Source organism: Hipposideros armiger, unplaced genomic scaffold, assembly GCF_001890085.2.
Source record: "Hipposideros armiger isolate ML-2016 unplaced genomic scaffold, ASM189008v1 scaffold_29, whole genome shotgun sequence".
NCBI classification, from domain to species: Eukaryota; Metazoa; Chordata; class Mammalia; order Chiroptera; family Hipposideridae; genus Hipposideros; species Hipposideros armiger.
The window spans coordinates 265,615-282,396 of record NW_017731379.1 but is presented as its reverse complement, the minus strand read 5'-3'; the positions used below and the strand labels follow the sequence as shown (position 1 = coordinate 282,396).

General features: G+C 41.9%; 1 protein-coding gene across 1 annotated transcript in view; it reads right to left on the bottom strand.

Moving 5' to 3' along the window:
* The window catches only part of ANKFN1 (ankyrin repeat and fibronectin type III domain containing 1), a 348,704-nt gene extending 334,148 nt beyond the window's left edge, over positions 1-14,556 (bottom strand). The window contains exon 1 of the mRNA XM_019636795.1: positions 14,533-14,556. The gene's annotated coding sequence lies outside the window, so the exon portion shown is untranslated. The remainder of the gene's footprint in view (positions 1-14,532) is intronic.
* Between the last annotated feature and the right edge of the window lie 2,226 nt (positions 14,557-16,782).

Here is a 16,782-nt window from a genome sequence, read left to right as displayed (position 1 = left end):
GGTACTCTAGAACACTCCAGGTAGTGTTCAAATCCATGTAGTCCAATCCAAGGGGCTAGGTGAGTGCATGTTCTTAAGTGGCTAGTCCAGCAGAAATAGAAGAGTTTTCCTGAGCCTGTGGTTGGAACAACAGAAAGGGGGCTCTGCCCCGGGTCAGGAGCTGGACACAAGGGTTAGGGTGGGCTTAGAACTCCAGTCCCAGAATGCACCAGTCCTAGGGACTTGGATGATAATGGGCTGAGCAAACCAGTTCCTTGAGGGCAGGGAAGCTTGGACCTCTATTGCCCCAGGGGCAGGGGGCTTATTTGTAGGCCACCACATTGAGCTTTGAGGGAGCTGCAGCTTGAACGTGCATGTGGACTCTAGTGGTGCATAACAGAAGAAGGGTGGATTTGGGGGTTATCAGACCTGGCCTGAGCTCATTAGCTCTGTTACTGAGCTAACAATCATCCACTACTCAGCCTGAGTGCTTTCATTTGTCAATTGTGGCAATTCATGCACATATTAGCGTCAAATGAGATAAGTATGTAAAAGGTCTAGAGCGTGGTTCAGAGACCAGCATTATTGGTACTACCTGGAAACCTGTTAGAAATGCAGTCTCAGGGTCCAATCCAGACCTGCTGAATCAGAATCTGAATTTTCACTGGGCCCCCGGGTGATTCACATGCACCTTAGGGATTGTTAAACACAGGGCTAGGACAGTGTATGACTAAAGTATGTGTGCCTCCTGTTCTTTTCATTGTTCTGTGGACCCCTGGCCTATTGGTCACCAGGTATGACTAATTCCAGTCTAGATTCCGAGCAGAAGAGATGCTTCCAGAGGGGTTCTTACTGGTTCCAGGTCTGAGTGGGACTGACGTGGCCAGGAATGCCACCATCAATTCTTGGAGACTCGCAGTGACTTGCACAGTGCCCTATGTAACAATCACATACTCACACAGGATGCACACTGGGCTTTCCGGAAAAGCCAACTTGAACCTGTTAACCCATAAGCAGCAAGGTCTCCCTCGTTATGCCTAATTATTCCTAACCTCTTGCCTCATTCCTTCGGTTTCCACCTTAGCACACCTTGCAATTTCACATTTTAAAATTTGCTTTCTACTTGGCGTATTGGTAGTTACCGACTCTCACTGGATAAAGACCTACATTTCCCACGATAGCAAAGATCCTGTGTGCCCTGTTGGGAAGCCCGAGAGAGGGTCTGCTCTAAGCCAGCAGAACACGGGTCACTGAGTAACCCCCTTCCCTTCCTGCTCGGGCCCACGAAATGGTTCTGGCATATCACCTCCCCACCCACACCCCCCAAGCGTCCTTAAACCAACCCATTAAAATCCCATTTTGTGTAGTGTCAGCTCCAATCCCGAGGTGCTCAAGGCAGTCGATGCGTCACATTCTCAGGGTTCACTGACTGAAGATGCAGCTGCCCGAGAGCACATGGTGTAGGTGGGAAGAGTTAAGCCTGGGCTCTGACTACAACCAGGGGACTCAGTACCAACTAAACCTGGGACCACAGACTTAGCCACTTATTGTGTGGCTTTGAGTAAGTTACTATCCTACCCAAGTCTCAGTTACCCTGTGTATACAGTAGGAAAGTCATTGTACAGGGTTCAATGATATCATCCAAGGAAAACGCTTAGTATAGTTCCTGGCATATAAGGAGTACTCAATAAATGTTTGCTATTAATATTAGGCTCACCTTATACAAAGAGGTTACTCTCTGCCCGCCTTTTCCCATTTAATAAGCAAACAGACAGCTCAGACTTGGAATGAAGTTCTGGTGAGCTCCACCCAAATGGAAGCCAAGTGGTGCCTCATAATCCCTGAAAAAACAACAGGTAACCTCCAAACTACACACCCAGAGGAGCCAAGAGCAATGCTTTACTGCCCATTAGTCCCTGTCTGGCTTTCTATAGGAAATATGACCTCTTTTTTTCAGTGACTATAATTTGTGGATTAATTAGACTATTTGATTTTCTTTCTCTTTCTTTCTGATGGCCAGAGGGCCTCATTAGCAACTCCATTAGCATTTGGTCAGGGGAGGAAGCAGCAGTGGTAAGTTCCAATAGTCTGAAGCAGATGATGTAGAGGATGAATTAAGCTTTCTCTCTGGGATCCTGAGTTTGAGAGGTAGGTAGGGCTGAGCAACTTATCCATTCACACATCACATGTTTCTCAAACCCCTGTTGTGTGCACAGTCTGCTTCTAGTCATTTCAGGGGGTAGAAAAAGCAAACTACACGTGCGGGTGACAGTAAATAGACAGAGAAACAAATCAACGATGTGGAAGTAAAACAGCAATAACAAAGCAGGTCTCACTCATGTTTCCTCCCTTTGAGTTTCCGCGTCTATAAAATAAAGAATTTACACTGGAGTAAGATTACCGACTTTTAAAGTTGGAAGGGACCAGAGGTCTTTTTTATTTATTTTTATTATTGTTTGTCAGGAAATGATGGCCTATCAGAGGTTGACACACCTCCAGAGACAGTATGCTCACTACCTCAAGAGACAGCTCGTGATCATATGACGATTATATTGAAAATCTATTTCCCTACAACTTCCTCATGTTGGTATTATTCGTGAAAGCTGGCCAATCCTCAGAAAGCCAATACTCAGAATGGCCAATTCTTCTAGTGGTAGATTCCTTCTCTGCCAACTTGCAGAAAACCAGTCTGCTAAATGGCCAAGCCTGATGTTCAATTGGTAGGTCTAGAAAGGCTGTGTCAATTGTACAGTTAAAGCTCTTCTGTACCACTGACAGATAAACATTGACCAATTTACCTCCTCCAGAGTCTCCCCTGCTACCCCAATATCCCAGCAACTTCCTGATGAACCTCTAACTTTCCCATGATCCAGAAACCAAGGGCTTAATGGCTAGTACAGCAAGAAAGTCCTCCAGGGCTCTCTTCCAACCCCACAGCCAATATCCCTTCTGATTGGTCCTTGCTTGTGCTGTACTGATTGCTAATATTTTTATAGCAACCCAGTGAACTCTCTCTTTACTCTCTGGGCCAAACGGACTAAACTTAAGTACCTTTCTATAAGTATTTGGAGACAATAGTCCAATCTACTCACTCTGAATAGTCACATTCTCAGATTCTTTTTTTTTTCTTTCTGGCACTCTCCCTCTAAATCTGTGCCATTTGGCTACTATCCATCTTTGGTGTGACATTCCTGGTGGAGGCTGGACTGCACAGAATGGAGCAGAAATCCCCTTGCCCTTATGATAGACACTTTACCTCTAGCAACAGGGCCAAAGATAATGTCAACTTTAAGAGGCTTATCAGATATAAAATTCTAAGAAACCAAAGACGGCCAAACATAATAAGCATTACATGCCCACTGTCCAGTTCAGGATTAAGCTACTAAGTGCTCTTAGCTCATAGGAGTAGAGATCATTAACAGCTAGGGTGCCAATTTTCTGGAGGATGTTCAACTTGAGAGCTTGAGGAAGAGCAGAGAAAAACGATTATAGGTTGGGGAAACTACATGAGCAAGGGAAAGAAAGCAAGAACATCCCCAGGGTGACTTTGGGGAAAAGTGGGTAGAACACACCATTTGGAATAAGATCTTAAAGGAAGTACAAAAAAATCAAAAAGGTGAACGGGAGGGGTGGGAATGGGGCTGTGGACTCTATTTTGCAAGTAACGTGGGGTCACAGAGATTTTCAGCTGGGTAGGGAAATAGTCAAAATGCATTTCCAAGAAGAATAATCACTATGTGCTCTGACAAAGGAACTAGAGGGGCAAGGATACAGGTTAAAATGTCAGAGGAATGGGGAAGGAAAACATACATTCAAAAAGCATTAAAAAGTTAGAGCAAGTGTGAATGGATGACTACATGGATGACAGTAGAGGGCGTGTGATGGCGTAAGAATTGCAAGAATAAAGAAAATACTATAATTTTGACTGTAGAGGACCAGAAGGGTAAGTAGCATGCTGAGAGTGACAGGACTTTCAAGAAAGGGAGCCTGGTAATGGCACGTTAATACACAAACCTCCTGAATTCAATGCGATCCTCTCGAGGGGTGTGAAGAAGACAGTTGGAATTGTGAAACAAACAGTACATTCTAGGGAGTTCTGTATCAGAGTATATTACTCATTTTGTCAATTATCTTCCTGATTTTCTTTTATTTTCATGCTGGTCCCAGTGTTCCCTGACAGGGCTGGGGTAACCAGGTGAGAGTAATTCCTGAGGTAGGGGCACCCTAAGGGTTGGATTCAACTGGAAATGGCATATCCTAAGATTGCCAAAAGTCATAAGAAGCATTCCAATAGGAATCGAGGTCAACACCGGGAAGAAAATGCCACAAACCAAGTCCAAAAAGTGACGAGAGGATGGGAAAATTTGATTTGTGGAAGAGCAGAATGGAGTGAGATGTAGAAATAGGTTAAGTCAAGCAGCGTTAAGCTCAAGGCTGTGAGTGGCAGTCAGGCTGATGCTGGGGAGCTCCTTTTTATGGAATGATAATAACAGTGATGAAAACAGTAGGTGATTAAAACTATAGCTGAGTAATGTGATAGAGATGGTAAACCTGTGTTGAAAGAGTGAATACACGCTGATGATGGAAGAACGCAGCATCGTTTGAGAATTAGGCTTAGGGACAGGAAACCTAGGTAGCTATTTGAAGCTTAAATTAATGGACATGACATCCCTGCCAGGAGTGAAAACAAGAAAGAAGGATTTGACTAATACAAATCACACAGCTGTGTGGAGTGAAATAAGTGCTACCATTTATTGGGATGATGACGGCTTTTCATACGTTATTTCTCATTGTTACAACAATCCTGAAAAGATGAGGAAACTGAACCTTAATGTGATTAAGTAACTCAATCTATGAATGACAGGTCCAGAATACAGTTTATGCTTTTCTGTTTACCCTATACTTAGTAAGACTTTCAACACTTGATCAAATCTATGCACCACAGGTATAGGCAAAATTATCAATGTACAGCTGAATATAGAGCATAAGTCATTGCTCTTGTGTTTGAATGAATTCACACCAACAGCATTTAGATACGCTTTAGCTTCTTCTGTCAAAGACAAAACCAAACATGGAAAACATGTGCTTTCCTTGCTTGTTGCTGCCCCACTCTAGATTCTTCTCTACCAACCTTCTTAAAAGAGTTGTGGCCTTTCTGCCTCCATTTCAGCATTTTGTACTGGCTTTTGTGAGGCCTGGTGCGCTCCCTCCACACCACTGCACCACGAAGCTTTCTGGAAGGTCACTAGTGACTACCAAGGCTCTCAATCCAAAGCGCCTTCACCTTCTATGACCTCTGAGTGACATTGAGAACTGTTGACAGCTCCCTTCCTTGAAATATACTTTTCTTCTGGCTTTGAGAACTTTACAAACGTTTTTTATTCTTCTTACTTACATGGCTGCTTGTTTGCTGTCTCATCTCTCTTTATCTTGCCTTTAAATGTCAATATTGCTCAAGGTCCAGTCCTAGAAGGTCTCACATCACCTTTTCACTCTTCCCCCAGGCACCTGTGCCCATTTCAATTATAGTCTATGTGACTCCCAAGTTCATATGTCTAGTTCAGATCTCTTTTCTGAACTGCAGATCCATATAACCAAGTGTTTATTATATGTCTTACCAATCCCTATGGAGCAACATGTTCAAAAGATGTCCTCAACTTTTTCTATCTACCCCTTCCACCTCTCCATGCCTCCATGTTCCTTATCTCAGGAAATGACACAGCTGTCCTCCAGCTACCAAGGCTTGAAACATTCCCCCACATCACTTTCTGTATCAAATTAATCAAAAGGGTGTCTTGATTTGATTACTTAAGTCTCTCTCAAATCAATAAATTATAGGTTCCTTGAGGACAGAAACGAAATCTCTTTTGCTCACAGCAGTAAACTTAGTATAGCACAGGGTGCCTAGAAAAGGGTGAACGTTCAATAAACACTTGTGGAATACGTAAAGAAATAAGTAAATGATATACTAATCTAGTCATTTTTCACCGTTTCCACTACTGCTCTTCCAGTACATGCTATCATTATTTCTCAGCTGGGCTACCCATCTCAGGGATTAAATGTATGTTAATTTATGTAAAACACTTGAACAGTGTCTGACACTTTGTGAGCCATCAACAAATGCCAGCTGTCATCATTAGCAGCAATAGCAGCAGCAATAACAGTACCAATACTGACTGATAAGGGACATAAGTAAATATGTTGCCACAGATTCTAAGGCATAAATGCATCTATTTGATTTTATAACATAGCTATTTCCATGCAAATCAGGCATTACAAAAAGTATGAAAACTAAAGAACTCTATGGTAAAACTGAAACCCTCATACACTGCTGGTAGGAGAATAAATTTGGTTGGCACGTTAGAAACAATTTGGAAAACAGTTTCTGAACGGATTAATTTGAACGGAGTTATCGCATGATCAAGCAATTCCATTCCTAGGTGTACATCCAAGAGAAATGAAAACATATGGCCTCACAAAAGCTTGTACATGAATGTTCATTGTAGCATTATTCATAATAATGAAAAGTGGAAACAATATAAATATCCATCAATTGATAAACTGATTAAAAAACATGGTATATCCATACAATGGAATGTTATTCAACAATTAAAAGTACTGAAACATGCAATGACATAAATGAACCTTGAAAACATTATGCCAAATCAAAGAAACCAGACATGGAAGAGCATACATTGCATAATCCCATTTATAGGAAGTGGGCAGAATAGGCAAAGCTTTAGACACAGAAAGTAGGTTAGCCAGGTTTCCAGGGCTGGGGAATTGGGGGAAATGGAAAGTGACTGCAAATGGGTATAAGGTATATTTTGGTGTGATGAAAATACTTTAATCTTTATTGTGGTGATGGTTGTACAACTTTTGTGAACTTACTAGAAACACTGGATATTCTATTTTAAATGGGTGCACCGTATGGTGTGCAAAATATATCTAAAAAAAAAAAAGTTAAAGATGAGGGAGGAGTCTGAGAAAACTGCTATCCTGGGACACCATGTGTCTTGTGACTATTCCTTTTCCATTGGCTCTCTCCTACGTGATTCTAAGTTTTAAGTCTGACATGGATTTCACAGAGGGAAAATCAGAGGTTGCTAGGACTGCATTCCTTTCTAGGAGCTCTAGGGAAAAATCTGTTTCTTTGCCTTTTCCACTCCTTGACTTGTGGTCGCCTTCCTCCATCTCCAAAGCTAGCAATGGCAAGGTGAGTCCTCACATCACTGACCTTGCTTATGTCATTATTTCTCCTCTTCTGACTGATTCTTTTGCCTTCCTCTTCAACTTTTAAGGACCTTGAGATTACAGTGGTTCCACCTGGATAATCCAGGATAACTCCCTATATTAAGATCAGCTAAGATCAGCAATCTTATTCATCTGAAATTTAATTCCTCCTTGCCATATTACCTAACATATTCACAGGTTCTGGGTATTAGGACAAGGACAGCTTTGGAAAGGAGATATTATTCTGCCCAGAGCTATTCAAATTGCTTTCCAAATGTGGGTACTAATTCCCCCACGCCCACATAATGTATGAGTACCAATTCCCTATATTCTCACCAACATTTGGTGTCATTATGCTTTTAAATTCTTGTCAGTCTAGTAGATGAAAAATGAACCATTCCTGGACCATAGTAGACACTCAAAAATTCTTTTTTGGAGGAGGGTTTTCAGTCAAGATGGCAGAGTAGTTAAATGATGTGCTTGCATCTTCTCACAACCACATCAAAATTACAACTAAACTACCGAACCATCATTGAGAATCACCTGAAGTCCAGCTGAACCAAATCCCTACAACTAAGGACATATGGAATAAGCCACATGGAGCCTGGTAGGAGGGAACAAAGAATGGGCAGGTCCCACACCTGCGTGTGACCATTAAAAACTGGGAGGGATACCTTGGTTGTGAAGGCTCCTCCAGAGAAGTGAGGATTCCCAGCCCCGTACCAGGCTCCCCAGCCCAGGTTTCAGTGCCAGGGAAAGAAGTCTCCATAACTTCTGGTTGTGAAAACCAGTGGAGATTGGGGCTGGGTGAGATGGAGGGTGGTGACTACAGTACCAGGTGACCCTATTAAAGGGCCTGCACATGAACTTAATCGCTGAACAGACTCACTAGATCTGAGCTCCAGCACTGGGGTAGCAGCTGGAAAGGGGGCAGGGATTTACAGGGAGGAGCTGAGTTGTCTGGTTTCATGGCGAGAGCTGAAGAGATAGCATTCTCCCAGACAGAGGGGCTGGCGGAAGCCATTATTTCTTTGTTGAGCCTTCCTCCTTCCTGGTGTGTAGTTGCAGGTGGCTGCCATTTTTGAGTCTCCATCACCCTGGCTAACACCTTTCATTTGCCCCACCCTGGTGATTCCCTGAGATCCTGCCCCACCAACTTTCAGGCACACCCAAGCCACTTCCAGTGACTTTTCCATACAAATGGCCTGCCTTGGCTCATGCTGCAGACTTTCCTAAAACTCTCAAAGGTTCAGAAAACCCAAACAAGTAGTATCTAGCTTCAGCATGTCCCCTATCTCTGACTGAGCAGCCCTAACCCTGGCACTAGCCACAGCCAGCCTTGGTTTGAGGCTTGGCTTCTTGAAACACCTCCAAGCACAGTGCAGGTGGCGGCCATCTGAGGATTGCTTAGTTGTTCATTCCAGGTGTCCCCAGACAGGGCACAGACTGTGGCTGAACTTTTCCTGCAGTGGGTCCCCTGCCAGGTGGCCCTGGGGCTGAAACACCCGGTGGCCAGCTTCATAATGAGCTGGAGCATTACCTTGATGCCTCCAAGAAAGATACACTCAAAGGGCAGACTGGGAAGGCTCCAGAGACCTTCTAAAGTGAATCCTGCTCTGCAGGGTCGGCCCCTTCACAACTCCTCCACTATAGTCACAGCCAGTCCTCGCAACCAATCATCCTGAGGGTCAGTCCCTCCCATTGATGTGCAAATAGCTAACAAGGCTCAACTACAACAGGAGGGCACACACAACCCACACAAGGGACACAGTTGGAGCACCGGGCTCTGGTGACCAGGGAGACTGTGCCACTGGGCCTCACAGGGCACCTACTAAATAACGCCACTCTACTAAAACTGGAGGCATAGCAGCTCTACCTAATATATAGAAACAAACACAGGGAGGCAGCCACAATGGGGAGATAAAGAAACATTTCCAAAATAAAAGAACAGAACAAAGCTCCAGAAAAAGAACTAAACAAAACAGAGACAAGCAAACTACCAGATGCAGAGTTCAAAAAAACTGGTTCTAATGATGCTCAATGATCTCAGGGAGAACTTCAACAGAGATAGAAAACATAAAAATAGAGCTAGAAAACATAAAAAAAGAACCAGTCGAAAGTAGAAAATACAATTAACTGAAATAAAGAATACATTAGAGGGAATCAACAGATTAGATGAAGCAGAGGATCACATCAGTGATTTACAAGTAAGGTAGCAGAAGAAAACCAATCAGAACAGCAAAAAAATAAGAGTCCAAAAAAATGAGGACACTTTAAGGGGCCTCTGGGACAATATCAAGCATACCAACATCTGCATCACAGGGGTACCAAAAGGAGAAGAGAGCAAGAAATTGAGAACCTATTTGAATAAAAAATGACAAAAACTTCCCTAACCTAGTGAAGGAAATAAGATATAAAAGCCCAGGAAGTGCAGAGTGTCCCAAACAAGATGAACCCAAACAGGCCCACACTAAGACACATCATAATTAAAATGCCAAAGGTTAAAGACAAAGAGAGACTCCTAAAAACAGCAAGAGAAAAGCAGTTAGTTACATACAAGGGAGCTCCCATAAGACTATCAGCTGATTTCTCAACAGAACCTTTGCAGGCCAGAGGGATTGGCAGGAAATATTAAAAGAAATGAAAAGCAAGGATATACAACTAAGATTACTCTACCCAGCAAGGCTATCATTTAGAATTGAATGACAGATATAGAACTTTCCAGTCAAGGAAAAGCTAAAAGAGTTCATCACCACCAAACCAGTATTACAAGGAATAAAAGATGAAAAAAAAAATATATGAAAAATACAATGGCAATAATGACATATTTATCAACAATTACTTTAAATGTAAATGGATTAAGTGCTCCAATCAAAAGCTAGGGTGGCTAAATGGATAAGAAAACAAGACCCTTACATGTGCTGCCTATAAGAGACTCACTTCAGTTTGAAAGACACAGACAGACCAAAAGGATTGGAAAAAAGATATTTCAGGGAAATGGAAACCAAACAAACAAAAGATGGGGTAGCAATATTTACGTCAAACAAAATAGACTTTAAAACAAAGGCTATATAACAAGAGACAGAGGACCAAGTAATCTCACTTCTGGGTATTTATCTGAAGAAACCCAAAGAGCTACTTCAAGAGGATGAATGCATCCATGTGTTCATTGCAGCATTATTTACAATAGCAAAGATATGAAGGCAACCTGGGTGTCCCTCAATGGATGGATAAAAAAGAGATGGTACATATATACAATGGAATATTACTCAGCCATAAGAAAAATATGAAATCTTTCCATCTGCAACAACATGGATGGACTTAGAGGGTATCATTCTGAGTGTAATAAGTCAGACAAAAAAGACAACTGTCATATGATTTCACTTATAAGTGGAATCTAAACAACAAAATAAACGAAACAGGAACAAACTGATGGTTGCCAGATGGGAGGGGAGTTGGGTGTGGGTAAAAAAGGGGAAGGGGTTAAAAAGTACAAATTGGAAGTCACAAAATAGTCATGGGGATGTAAAGTACAACATAGGAAATACAGTCAATAATATGGTAATAACTATGTCTAGTGCCAGGTGGGTACTAGACTAGTCAGGGGGATCACTTCTTAAATCATATAAATGTCTAACCACTATGCTGTACACCTGAAATTAATATAAATAATACTGAATGTAAAAAAATTGCTTTTTTTTTGTAGTTCTATTTTTAATTTATTGAAAGAAAAAAACTGTACTTCTTTCCATAATGGTTGTACAAATTTATAGTAGTTTGTGCAATAGTTTACAGGAGTTATCTTTAGTCCTTTTGATAATGGCCATTGTATTTGATTTTCCTGATGATTTGTGATACCCGCTGCCCATGGGCATTTGTATGTCTTCTTTTTAGGAAAGTCTGTTCAGGTCCTTTGCCTACTTTTTTTGTTTGTTTGTTTAATCAGGTTTTTGGGTTTTTTGGGTTTTTTTGTTGTTGTTGTTGAATTGTATGAGCTCCTTATACATATAGGGGATTAACCGTTTATCAGATATGTGGTTTGCAAATATTTTCTCCCATAAAAATTTCTTTTTGACTGAATAAATGAATGCTGTTTTAAGTTTTATTTCCCCTATGACTAGCTAAGTTGAGCATCTTTTCACATGTGCATTGGCTATTTGTACTTCCTTTTCTGTATATTACCTGCTCTTCATTTTTTTCCATTTTTCCTTTGAGGTAACGTTTCCTTATTAATGTGCAAGCATTCTTAATTTGGTTATTTTTTGTTATCATCGAAAATCAGAAACAAGAAATAAAGAGCTGTTTCTGCAGACCCATTCCTCATTATATTTTTCTCTGTTCAACAAAAAGGTAGAGAATAATACAAGAAACGTGAACATGAAGGCAACATGGGCTTGCAGCCGGAAGTGCAGGTCCCAGGTTCGACCCTGTTGCTTGGGCAGCTGTGTCATCTTAGGTAAGTTCATTTCTCTTTAGGTCTGTTTCTAATCCATACAATGAGACTTTTGTAGTCCATAGCCTCTAAGATCCCTGCCTGTTCTGATAGCCAATTAGTCTGCCATTGGGAAATAATTCATCATTTCTCTCTGATTAGCTGGATCCTGATCTACAAAGGGTCAATGGGCTTCCCACCCCCATCTCTCCCAGGCATGAATCCATCTGACCTGCTCAAATGCCACTTGGTCACTACTCATGGACTCTGTCTTCCCCTGGGGAAATGGGACTGTCTCTCTTTAGCTTAGAATAACAATAATAACTATCATCATTCATATTATTTTGGCTCACATTTATAGAGCCCAACATATATTTCCCAGGCACTGTGCCAAAGGCTAGATGTGCAGGATCTCATTACAAAGTTCTATGAGGAGGGTAACATCACGGTTCCCATTGCACAGATGAGAATGTTGAGATACACAGAGGCTGTAACTTGCCCAAGATCCCACAGGACACATCTGCACATGCACTTGAAGCTTGTGCAGCCTGATGCCACCAATTTGATTTCTACACAGTATATGCCAAGCTAAATAGAACTCTTTCCATATTTTTATCTTGATTTTTTTAACATAATTAGCATTCCCTCATTAAAGAAGTCAACCTGGGGCTCCTTTTATTGTGTATGCAGTTCTGAGCTTAAGTTACCTCATTTTCTTCTGTTTTGAGGGTTTGGTATAGTTCTCACTTAGGTACTTGGCCTAGACTGAAGGTTCATTATGCAAAACGCCTAAAGATAAGGTTAGGTCCACCTCACTCCCAACCAGGGAAATGCAAATGAAACCACCATGGCATGTAATTTTCTATCTACAAGGCTGGCAAAAATGAAATGATGGCTCCAGTGGTGATGAAGGTGTGGTGAAAAGGGCACCATTACTCAGTGTGAGCTAACATAGCACTTTCTGAGGGCAAGGTGATACCGTCTTTGATGGCATCAAAGTTTAAATTGCACATATTGTTTATCTCAATTAATCCCTCTTTGGAAAGTCACCATTCAGAAATACTATATCCTACAGAAATACCCCAGAAATGCATTTATGTATACATGCATATGTGTGTAATACACACACACACACAACATACACACACATCGGTGAGTATGTGTGTGTACAGCTGACACATGTTTAGAATAGTGCAGAAATCTAAACTCCAGCAATAGGGAAAAAATGAAAAAAAACCACTATAGTAATTGCAGAATGTAATACTGCAATAGTTAGGTGTATCTATATGCCAGCATAGAAAGCTCTCCACGACATATTTCTAAGAAAAAAAAGCTAGCTGCAGACCAAAATATATAGTGTGATTCTATTTACAAGTTTAAAATAATCCAATGCTGTTATGTGCATTTATTTTTATGTATAATCTATGTGTATATTCCTGTACATTTTTAGAAAAAGTTATCTGCAGGATATCAGTTAATGGTGGTTATTTCTAGAAAGGGAAGGGAATGGATTTCACTTGGGGGTAGGGATTAAAAAGTAAATTTCACTTCTTACCCTGTATACATATGTTCTTCTTGGCTATTTTATAATCATGTATTACTTTAGTAATTAAAAAAAATGGGAGAAAATAGAAAGGACCCAAGGCTGTAGAAAATTGATTTTCACAGAAACCAGACTCGCTCCTCATACTAATGACTCATATAAACAGTAAATCAGATTAAAGTCGCAACCACAGCTAAACTTCAGACTTCACCATTCTAGAGAGAGGCCATCTTTCAGGAAGTTAACTCCCTCAGGAATGAGCTTACAATGTTCTTCAGACCATGAACAAGTTCTAGAATTATGTAATGCATAACTTTTCCTGGATTGGTAACAATTACTTCTTGCTATAATAAAAGAAGCTAGCCTGCATTTTAATAGACATTGCCCTAAATGTCTGTATAATGTATAAAACACCGTAACCATTTTTTTTTTGTCAATAAAATCCTGCATGAATGAATTTAATCTACGAGGGAAGGAGGATTTCATCTGTACTTAGCCACCTGAGGGTTTTGCCACGCAGTTAAGACAAAATATATAGACCACGTGCCATGCCCTTGAGTCAGACCCGCTCCCCTCTGACTACACCATTTCTAGCCTTGGTTCAGTGGGCTGTGCCGCTGGAACTGGAACAGCAGCCATTCTGCTCCTAATGATTTCAAGCGCTCTTCAGAGTTAATGGAATAAACTCAATGAATTATGTCACCAGGGCTTTGTCATCTTTTCAGACTAGTGGGCTTTCCAGGACAAGGCCCAGGACAGAGCCGAAGGTGTTCCTCCATGTGTGAGAGGTGGCTCCTGCTTCATTTTCCTCTTGATCCACTGTTCTTTGTTTGTCTGTTGTATTTTTCCTCCTGTATACATGTGTATCAAGAGATTTGTTTCTAATAATCCAGCTTTTCAGCAAATCATTTTTGCCAATGATGAAAAGTTTTGGCTTAAATATTTACTTGGATTACTTTTAGGTACGTCATGCATGGCCTCAGCAGAAAGTATTTCAAAGAGAGGAAAGGGATGCACAGGAGAGACTGTGAGCTGCGACTAAGTGGCATTGGAGCAGGTCTGATGGATACACGCTTGGCGGAGCCTCAGGGAGCAGCTCATCAGACTCTTTGTAGACCAGGGTCCAGTTAACCAGAGAGAAACCACAGGGAGGTGGAGAATGTGGGGTGGGAATGGGCAATGAGCCAGGAGTGCAGAAATTTGGATTTCCTCCAGTCAAAGGAAGAAAGAAAATAGATTCTCATTTAAGTTCAAAAGGCCAGCTGCCAGGCTGCCAGGGGGCAGGGGGCCCAGACGAATGAGACCGAGAGCTAACCCCAAATCCTAAGAAAGAAGGCAGACTTACCACTAGCAGCTCAGGGGTGGCCGGTCAGAGCCCCAAGGCCTCCAGGCTGTTTCCTAGGCTCCAGCTTGAGGCTGCCCAGCTCTGTTTGGACTCCTCACCATGGTTCCCAACCAGGAGCTGGGAGCTCTGCGCTTTCTCTGCAAACACGGCCGCCGTAGTGGCAGGCCAGGGTGAGCCACTCGGTCACTGTGTGCGAAGGTTGCATACCTTCTGCTAGGAGTGTCCTGACAGGAGGGGAGGAATCTGACATTTTAGGCTGGGGTTTCTTTCTCCTTCCTTCCCTGGGGAATCTACTGGGCCAGTACTTTGTTGTCTGCGGCACAGTTTGAAGGAAAGAGTTCAAAGCAGGTGTCAGTGGACCCAGATTTTAGTCTTGACCATTCATTCATTTGTTCATTCATTCATTCAACATGTATTTATCAAGTGCCTGTGATATACCAGGCACTAGACCCTGAGGTTATAAGGTAAGCAAAAGAGAGAAAGTGACGACCGAATTTGCAACCCAATAAGGGAGAGAGGCATTCTTCAACTCATCCCACCAGTAAGCATATCATCACAAAATGTGATGTGTGATGAAGGAAAGACCTCAAGGTGATGAGCACTTATCAGAATGGGAGTGGGCGAAGGAATACCTAGTATGAGACGTCAGGAAGGCTGCCCTGGAAAGTGAAAAACTTAGTAAGAATTAACTAGATGAGTAGAAAGGGAGCTTTCTAGACAGAAGGAGTAGCAAGTGCAAAGATTCTGGGGTAGAAAAGATGGAATGGATGCTGAGGGAAGAAGGCCCAAGTGATGAGAACATAAGGGTAAGGGGCAGACCAGCTTAATCTGAGGTTGATGCACTAGGCAAGGCATTAAAAAAAAAAAAAGGAAACTAATTGGCCAACAATATTGTTAATAAGAACATTCCTTGCAAAAAAGGACCATAAGCTAACCAACCGCTACTGGCCTTCAGATAAAGGAAAATTCAAACAGGTGAAGTGGAAATTCTGTATTCCTATAAAAAGGCTATTGGTGGAGCTATTTGAATCCATAACTCGTCATTCCCTTCAAGGTAGCCAGCCCTGCATTTGTATTCTGATGTTAATAGTCTCCAATGAGAGAACCCTTCTAATTAGCCTGGCACCATCTTCAACACTTTTTATGCATTATTTCATTTAGTCCTCTTAACAACCCCAGATGGTTGTTTATTAGGACTATGGTTTAAATAGTCACAGATATGTCAGGTCTCTCCCATTCTAGGGATAGGATTGACGTGATAGGACTGTACCTCCCGCCTCCCTGAAGTAATTAGGTATGGCCCCAGAACTAGCGTTAGTCAATCAAACGTAAGGGCAAGTGAGTATGACATTGTCATATAGAAGTCTTTAATTGTTCGCATTCAAGTTCAACCTTTCCTCTTTTTCTGGCTTTCTGATTACGGACATGCATTTCTAGATCAGTGATTCTCAATTGGGGCTCATTTTGTCCCCCAGGGAACATTTGGCAATGTTTACAGATAGTTTCGGTTGTTACAATGGAGAGTGGAAGGGTGCTCTGGCATCAGCCAGTACAGGCTAGAGATGTTGCTGAATGTCCTACAATGCACGGGTTAACCAAGAACTATTGACAAATGTCAACAGTGCTTAAGTGGCGAAACCTTGGTCTGCCTGGAGTCTCCATCAGCCTGCGTGTCTGAGTAACCACAGTGGGCAGATCCCCTCTGCTGGTGGACACTGAACATGAGCTTGAATGAAAAACCAGCCTTTTCTGTATTGAGTCAATGATAAGTGCAAGATGCTTGCGACTCCAACACAAGCTCCTGACTCCAGCATCCATCCTGATTAACGCAGCGGTATATACAATGATTGCTCCCATTTTATAAATCAGGAAACTCAGACTCGGAAATGCCAAGTAAGTTACCCGAGGCCACACAGCTAGGCAAAGCTGGGACGCTTACCCAAACCATTTGGGCTCCAAAGCCTATACATTAACCACTGTATTTAGGATAAACCGAATGTCAGTCATTAAGGATCCTGTTCAGAGACCTCAGGAGAAAACGGGGTCTTCACTGAGGGCCACTAAATCCCTCCCCAGGGAAGAAGATGGCCTATAAAACTGCTCTTTGTCACCTATTTGTTGAAGGAATTCAGAACGATGTTGAGAAACAGGTTTAGCTTATAAAGGAAGATAATATCTCACACTTATATTTTGCTTTTCTTTCCGGTACTTCCTTGTACATACATGAACTTTTCCCTAATCCTAATTCTA